Here is an 8,069-nt window from a genome sequence, read left to right as displayed (position 1 = left end):
TGAACCTGATGAACAAGATAATTTGGATGACGGTTCAAAAGCCTATTCAAATAAAGCGTCACATTTTTCTAATCAGCAAGAACTGGATGACTTAATGAGGGAATTTAAAATCAAATCCAAAGCAAAGCTCCTAATATCACGTTTAAAAGAACAAAATACACTAAACCCCATTTGCAAGAATTCCATATGCAGAAAAAGACATGTCACTTATGCGAGATTTTAATCTGTTCCAGAATTCATATGCTATCATTTTAATTTCATTGGCCTTTATGAAGCAGCTGGTATTAGTCACAATCCAGAAGTGTTACTCCGTTTCATAGACAGTTCAAGTAGAAGTTTGAAAATTGAATTGCTTCACAATAGGAATACACACCATCGGTTCCTATTGTGCACTTTGTTCATGTTAAAGAAGAGTACAGAAATGTGAAGTATGTGTTAGAGAAGATCAAGTATGACCAGTATAAATGTGGTGTTTGTGAAGACTTCAAGATGCTGGTGTCCCTTCTAGGTTTGCAAGGTGGTTTCACTAAGTTCCCTCTTTTTTTTCTACCTTTGGAACACAATGCGTTCAGCATTAGATCTACGAGAAAACAATAGCTTGCCAGAATTCAGTTGCACCCTACGCACAATGTAATAAAGAATCACTTGGTTTTAATAAACATTCTTACTACTGCAACTCCATATTAAGTTGAAACTGATCAAACAATTTGTTAAAGCATTGGATCTCGAAGGTGACACTTTCAAGCATTTCATTTATTTATACTGTATATACAACCTGTTTCCAAAATTGACTGATGCTATAGCGCAGCGTAAGGTGTAATATTTATTTGTTCACAAGTTAAAGAATTATTGGTTTCACAAGAACTGGAAAACAAAATAACTGATGTTCAGCGAAATGCCTAGCGGCCATTCTGCCTTGTAGTGGATGGCTTACTTAGTAAAATTAATAATGATAATAATAATAAAAAACTAGTTCACAAGTTGATTTGAATTTACGAAAAAAAGGTGCAGAGTGCCAATCAAGCTCCATTACTTGAACTTTCACCTGTATTTTTTCATCCAAAATCTGGGCGATGTTAGCAAAGAGCATGGAAAAAGATTCCTCGCCAGAATATAATCAATGGGAAGACCTACTAAGGAAGGTCCAATGAAGCTATGATGGATAACTATATCTGGTTCTTGGTTCTGGATGATGACTGACATGTAGCAAAGATTAAAACTCTATTCTACACAGAAGTTTAACATTGTCAATAAATATTATTGCATATTTACTTTTCCAGTTCTGAGCAAACCATTGATGGTATGCATAAAACTGAAGTCATATCCGAAATCAGAATTCCGAAATTCATAAAGAAACAGTAGGAAATACAGAAAAACAAAAATGTGTTACATAGTGTTATATATAGTGCTATAACTTTAGTTATTCGATATATATATATATATATATTATTATATTTTTTTTTTTCGTCAGAGTGCCTTTGATTGAAATGTATCCTATTTTCAATGAAAAGTACTCGGAAAAAAATCTTTATATACGACAAAGTCAAATACAAATATCATAGTACCAATGTACACAGTAATATCTACTAGTAAATCTATCTTATGAGCTAAATAAATATGAGCTAAATAAAAAAAGAGGTGGAAAACAATGTCCTCTCTCTCTCCTCTACAACCAAACTGTTTTACAGTTTCTTCACTGCTTAATGAAGTATTTGAGATGCTCCAAGTGATTTACAATAAAAATAATAAAATATATAGTTCGAAAAAGACCAACGTCGGTTGTTGTTATTTATATAGTGCATTAGCATCTGCACTGCTCCAAGTAAGCTTCTAGAAATTTGATCATCATTACTTAATGTTATGTTTAAGATAATTTAACACCGGTCAGAATGACGAATCACTTAACGGAAACATTGAGTACCAGGGCTTTATGACGTGCACGCAAAGCAGGAAGGCGCCATGCAGAGATCAAACTTCAAATTCTGTACCCTCCTTCCATCGCGAGATATTCGAATAAATCCCTCTAACTCTTCTGGCCCACCTCGGTAACGGTGTGGTAGTTTCACCACTGGCTGGCACTGGCACCATACGTTGGTGACAGTCACTAAATCGTTTTCCAGCAATCACGTTGTCACAAATATAAAAGGCAGGACACCCTCAGTGCAGTACAGTATTAAGAGCGAGCATGGCTGCATGAGCAGATTACTGTAGTATTATAGTATTAGATTGGAATGGCCAAATGATGCAAGGAAACAGACTTATTCTTCATCTTCAAAATAATAATAATAATAAATAAAATAAAATAATGTGCCTTCAGTTGTAAAGATCGTTGCAAAATAAATAAAGCAACATAAAATAAACTTCACCAATCATTCCATCATCAGAAAGTTCCCATCGTGTTCCGCTCTAAATTTTACCAAGCTCTCTGCGCCTAATAAAACTACCACATGAGGAGGTAATTTATTCTAATAATCTACAATACTGGTGGAAGATAAATTCCATGAAATCCAGTCACCTGTTGCTCTCTAAGGTATTATACAGTATTTGTATTTTTCTTCTTCACACCCATCAGCAAGAATGTATTAGTATTAGTAGTGGCAAATGATGCAACAAAGCAAGCTTATAGAGCTTCAACAAAAAAAAAACTACTACCTCACACGTCCACTCCAGCCAAGAATTTGTCTAGTTCCTTCTTGAATTTATTCAAACTACAAACTACCCACTTCCACAATAACAGATGGAAGTTTGTTCCGGCAATTAACCACCTGCTGGCTAGAGACAAACTGTACTTCCCTCATTCACTTACTCATTCCCTTTTGGGCCTTATATACCTCAATGAGGTTTCTCCTAAGGCATTAAGTTGCTTGCTAAACTTTTCAGTCCACACATTTTAAACCGTTTTTTGTGAGGGTAGAACTTAGCGCTTGTCTCCAATCTGGCCGCCACTCTTTTAACTTTCTCCACAAATTCTGTCTTTTTTTTTTTTTTTTTTATTTCAGATAACAGGTCTCCTGAATGTAATTTTCCAAGTTTAGTCTTCCCATCGTCTTATATAGAGGAATAATGATTTCCTAACTGGTTTTATTGTATGTCCTAAGTCTTTCTCCCTGAATCATTTTAATCTACCTCTCCCAGTCTGCAAGTAACTTGCTCCCTAGGTTCAGCACGACTCCATCTCTCGGACAGGTTCCTCCCTCAGCAGATGCTCAAGCAAACCAGGCACTTGACGCCATCCTGAACAAATTCGCATTCGCCGTTGACCGGACTTACCGAAAATAAAATTATGACTAGCAGGACTAATCAGCAATGACTGATATGTACTTTGCATCTGCTCCTGTCTGATTGAGCTGGTGCTCCTATCTCGATGTTAAGCCAGCTCGATCAGACCTAACTCTCCTTTGTATTAAAATATGTTTTCATTTGTATAATTACCTTTTTTCATTTTATAAATAATTGTTCGAGTATACCGGAAGTATCGGGAGGCTGTAAACCCCTGGCTTTATGGCCGTGAAGGGTAATAAAGATTATACTCTATCTCTAAGACTTTATATTTAGTAGGGTTAAACATTAGCTGCCATTTTTCCAACCATTTTTGTAAATTGTCCAAATGTGATATGGGAAGTGTTTTTTTTTTTTTTTTTTTTTTTGGTTACTGCTGTATAAACTTGCTTTCTTGCATTATTTGTCCCTACTAATACTAAATCACTGCGAAGCAGCATAGATTGGTTGTGTTTGTTAATCGCCCTTCAAACTATCAATCATCAGAAAGCTTTGACATTTTTCCTTATCCTTTATCATTGAGAAAGATAAGAACCAAGGAGGTAACCTAGCACCGATCCCCGAGCGATACCAGCTATGCTGGTCCACTCTGAAGTACGTTTACCCATTTATGATTTGTCTCTTTCTCATCCACGTCGGCTAGTCCCTGATCCACCTAAGAATCTTCCCTGTTATCCCAGATCGATTCAGTTTATACGATATCTCCCCTCCCATCCCTTTCTACGGGGAGAGGGGGAGTTATCCCTGTAAAAGTTTCATTAAACTCCATGTTATATTACCCCTGAAATATAACTGGGATGGCCAAGCTTAGAAACCCTGGGAGAAGCACAAGATAATCTTCAAAGGGTTGAGAAACACACAAGATAATATTCGTAGGCTTGAAGCTAGGGTTGCCAGGTGTCTGGTTTTACTGGGCAGTCGATATTTGCTCAATTTGTTTGCGTTAATTTTGCAACTGTTGTTGTTAGGTAGAACTGTATTCTGTAATATTTATTATTCCTACATAGCTAGCATAATAAAATGACGACTGTTTCAATGAAATTTCGATTTCTATTTTTGTAATTAATTACATTCTTTACAGAGATGTAAAGGAAGTCGGCTGAAATTAAAAGGAAAAAATCAACTGGAATTTTTGTGGTTTAAACTATAACGTCTGTTTAAAAAGTATGGTAACAGATGGAAGAAAGCTGTGTCTTTCCCAATAACAAAGCCTCGCCTTAATAAAGACACAGTATATATAAAACCTATAGGAACAATAATAATTTCTGGGTATTTCCATAGAAGAAGTAAGGCAGAGTTGTCCATATATTTCTATATGAAAAAAAAAAAAAAAAAAGAAGTTAGAAAGAGTGCGAAAATTTCTTGAAAAATTCCAAGTGGTATTAAAATCATTAGATATTCGGTTGCTACTCGTCCATTTTTTTAAATCTCTTAAGCAAGATATTATATCAGACAAAATTTGCCAGTTTATATTTCTCTGACAGCTACAGTTTAAGCGTCAAAGAGCTGTGGTTGGTCATAAAGTCAAAATTATTTTTTTACACAAACTATTTTATGACCACGTCATGGAAATTAAGCAGTCTGGTTAGGCAAGATTTCTCCTTCATGAATCGATGCTGTGAGCCTACGATTCTATTCTTATATTTGTATATTGTGTTCTTAACTATACCTCCATGATTTTATCCACAATAAAAGTCAAACTCACATGTCTATAGTTTCTCCTCTCATAGACTTATCATGATCATTACGTTACTTTACTTGTAGTAATATGACTCATCATCGCTGTTTTTCACTGGTTTGAATTGTGCTTTCAATTGATTTATTCAATCAATCTGTCTCCATCATCTAACCGACTTTTGGTAGGTATTTCCATTATTTTGTTCAGAACTTGTACGTTTTAATGTAAAACTATTGAACATATTTCTTAATTAGCCTTTTTCTGACTCGGTAGTTGATGTCTGTGTGACAGTCTTACTTCTGAGCATATTTTTTGATTAGGTATTTGTAAAAATAATGGGAGCTTAAGCCGGCCCTCAACTCTCCTAGTTTGGTAAGCACACACCTAGGCCTGATCCTGTGTTCGCAAACAGTAAAATGGTTAATAAGACCAGCAACTTAGTAATATTATTAATTCTGCACTGGATGGTCATCAAAATTTGATTTTCTTCCTATACAGATGTGACCAAAATCCTGTTGCATTCCCCTGTAAAGGATGCTTCACCCTCAACAGCTTGTACAGAATGCCTTGTAATTTCCAATAATACCAGTCAGAATGACGATCGCCTAATGGAAACATTGAGTACCAAGGCTTTACATGTGTGTAAACCAGGATGACACTCTTTCAACCATCTCGCATGTGCATATTTTTAATTATTTATTCATTTTTAATATAAACATTAACTATTGCTAAACTGGGTGTGAACATAGGCTCTTTCTTGATAACAAAATCAAGGCTTTCTTCTCAGAAAATCTGCACTGTGATTCTTCAAGGCTAACCAGGAAGTCTGGTAATACTGGAAATTTTATTTATAAAATTAAAAATAATGATGGAAAAAATATAATTGTGTGTGTGTGTGTGTGTGTGTGCAATTATATATTATATACACCGATGAGCCAAAACATTATGACCATCTACCTAATATGATGTTGGTCCTCCACGTGTAGCCAAAACAGCTCGTACCCGACGAGGCATGGATGCTACAAGATTTCTAAATGTGTCTTGTGGTATATTGTACCAATACATAACAAGCAGATCCTTTAACTCCTGTAAAGTCTGTGTTGAGACGCCGCAGATCTGTTTGTTGTTCCAACACAAACCACAGATGCTCGATGGGATTGATGTCTGGGGAATTTGGAGGCCAGGCCAATACCTGGAAGTCTTCCTCACGTTCCGCGAACCAGTCTCGAACAATCCGGGCGGTGTGGCATGGCGCATTATCCTCTTGAAAGACGGCACCGCCAGAGGGGAAGACCGTTGCCATGAAAGGTGAACCTGGTCAGCAATGATGTTCAGGTAAAGTGTTCATTGTCTAACCGCCCCAGAGGTTTCCCCCATCTCCATGTTGTGTACTCTGTGAAACACAGAAAACTGAAAAAGGCCAGAAATTTTAAAAAGATTTTAAGGTATATGTTTATGTTGTGTTGTCCTTCTGGCCTTTTAACCGTTGGCCCCTAGTGAGACCCCTCGTTGCCCGCACTTTTCCTCGGGAGGCAGGTCAGGCATAGAGGGATCGCATTAGAAGTAAGTACTCTGGCAGGCCCTGCCACCTAATTTCTTAAGATTTCAGTGGGGATGATAGAGCAGGGAACCCCAGAAAGATTAGTGGGGACTGGCTCCACCAGGAGAAAAGGGAATGGCAGGGAGGGGGGGGGGGTGAGAGAGAAACCCATCCCTTCCCTTTCCCTACCAGGGGAGCGGAGTTTAAAGGGAACCGAGTTAGGGCATCCGGTTCAGAATCCCAGGTATCCAAGAATGGCAGTTGACATCTAGTGGCGCACTGGTGGCATTGTTAGTCTTCATCTAGGAGAGTGTGTTATTGGTCACATCCATGAGAGTCAAGTCCAGTAGTATACGAACCTTTTTTCTTAATTCGTGGGTTGTCTCTATTTATAGGTTTTGGAACATTTCGGTGGGAGTTCCTGGGCAAGTTGTTTTTCACTTGGTAGTCGTCTTTGGTTGTTGCTGTTATTTGGTTTTTAGGAGCATTAGCAACTAAGGCCATATTGCTCCGGGGATATGCGATGGTCATTCCCTGACCTTTCCACATCCTCCGTATTTGGTGGCTCACGGGCTCGAACCCCGGTCTAATCAAGAAGCATGTGCTACGCACTGCTGCTCCTGCCCACCTGGCTACGGAGGCGCCTGTTGTCTTTGGTGGGTGACATCTTTGGAGAACTGATGGTAATTCACACCAATGTTTTCAAGCAAATTTAAGTTTTGCTGCCTTGTTCCAATACCACCAGTGTCCTGGGGTTCAATTAGTTGAGACGGTTATCACGTTTCTGCGATTAGTTGTCTTCTCTTCGAGAAAAGCTGAGGTGTGTAGTTGGTGACAGCTTGATACTCTTCCTTAGTATCCAGTAGTGGTTTTCTTTGCCTTTTGGTATATAAGTCAGCTTTGTGGTGAGCTCATCATAGAGGGGGCACTCATTCATGAGGTCGATGTTCAGGTAGATGGTAGATGTCAGAGTGCCCGGCACACGGATGACTGGACCTAGGGTATCCTAGCAGATCATCGCCCAAAGCATGACACCGCCGCCTCCGGATTGTTTTTGTCCTACAGTGCATCAAGGCGCCATCACTTCCCCAGGTAAACGACGCACACGCATCCGGCCGTCCATATGGTGCAACAGGAAACGTGATTAATTGGACTAGACAACCTTCTTCCAATCACTCAAGGTCCAGTTTCGATGCTCGCGTGCCCATTGTAGGCGCTGTCGCCGTGAACCGTGGTTAGCATGGACACTCGGAGGGTTCGATGTACTGTATGTTGTGGCACATTACTCCCGTCACCAGCATTCCAATTACCGGCGAGTTGCGCCACAGTCGCCACGTACCATCCGGGAGAGCCTTCGCTCACCTCGAGCATCGATGAGCCGTGGTCGTCCAACACCTCGCCGGCGGTTCGTGGGTTCCCCTCCTCGGACCACTTTCGGTAGGTACTAACCACGGCTGACCGTGAGCATCCCGCCAGCCGTGCCGGTTCGGATATGCTCTAACCCAGTCGTCTGGCCATTACAATTTGGCCTTTGTCAAACTTGCTTAAGTCCGTTGCCTTTCCCATCTGAAG

This window comes from Mastigoproctus giganteus, chromosome 1 (genome assembly GCF_048544385.1).
Source record: "Mastigoproctus giganteus isolate SK-2022 chromosome 1, ASM4854438v1, whole genome shotgun sequence".
Classification (NCBI taxonomy): Eukaryota; Metazoa; Arthropoda; class Arachnida; order Uropygi; family Thelyphonidae; genus Mastigoproctus; species Mastigoproctus giganteus.
This window is presented reverse-complemented; position numbering follows the sequence as displayed.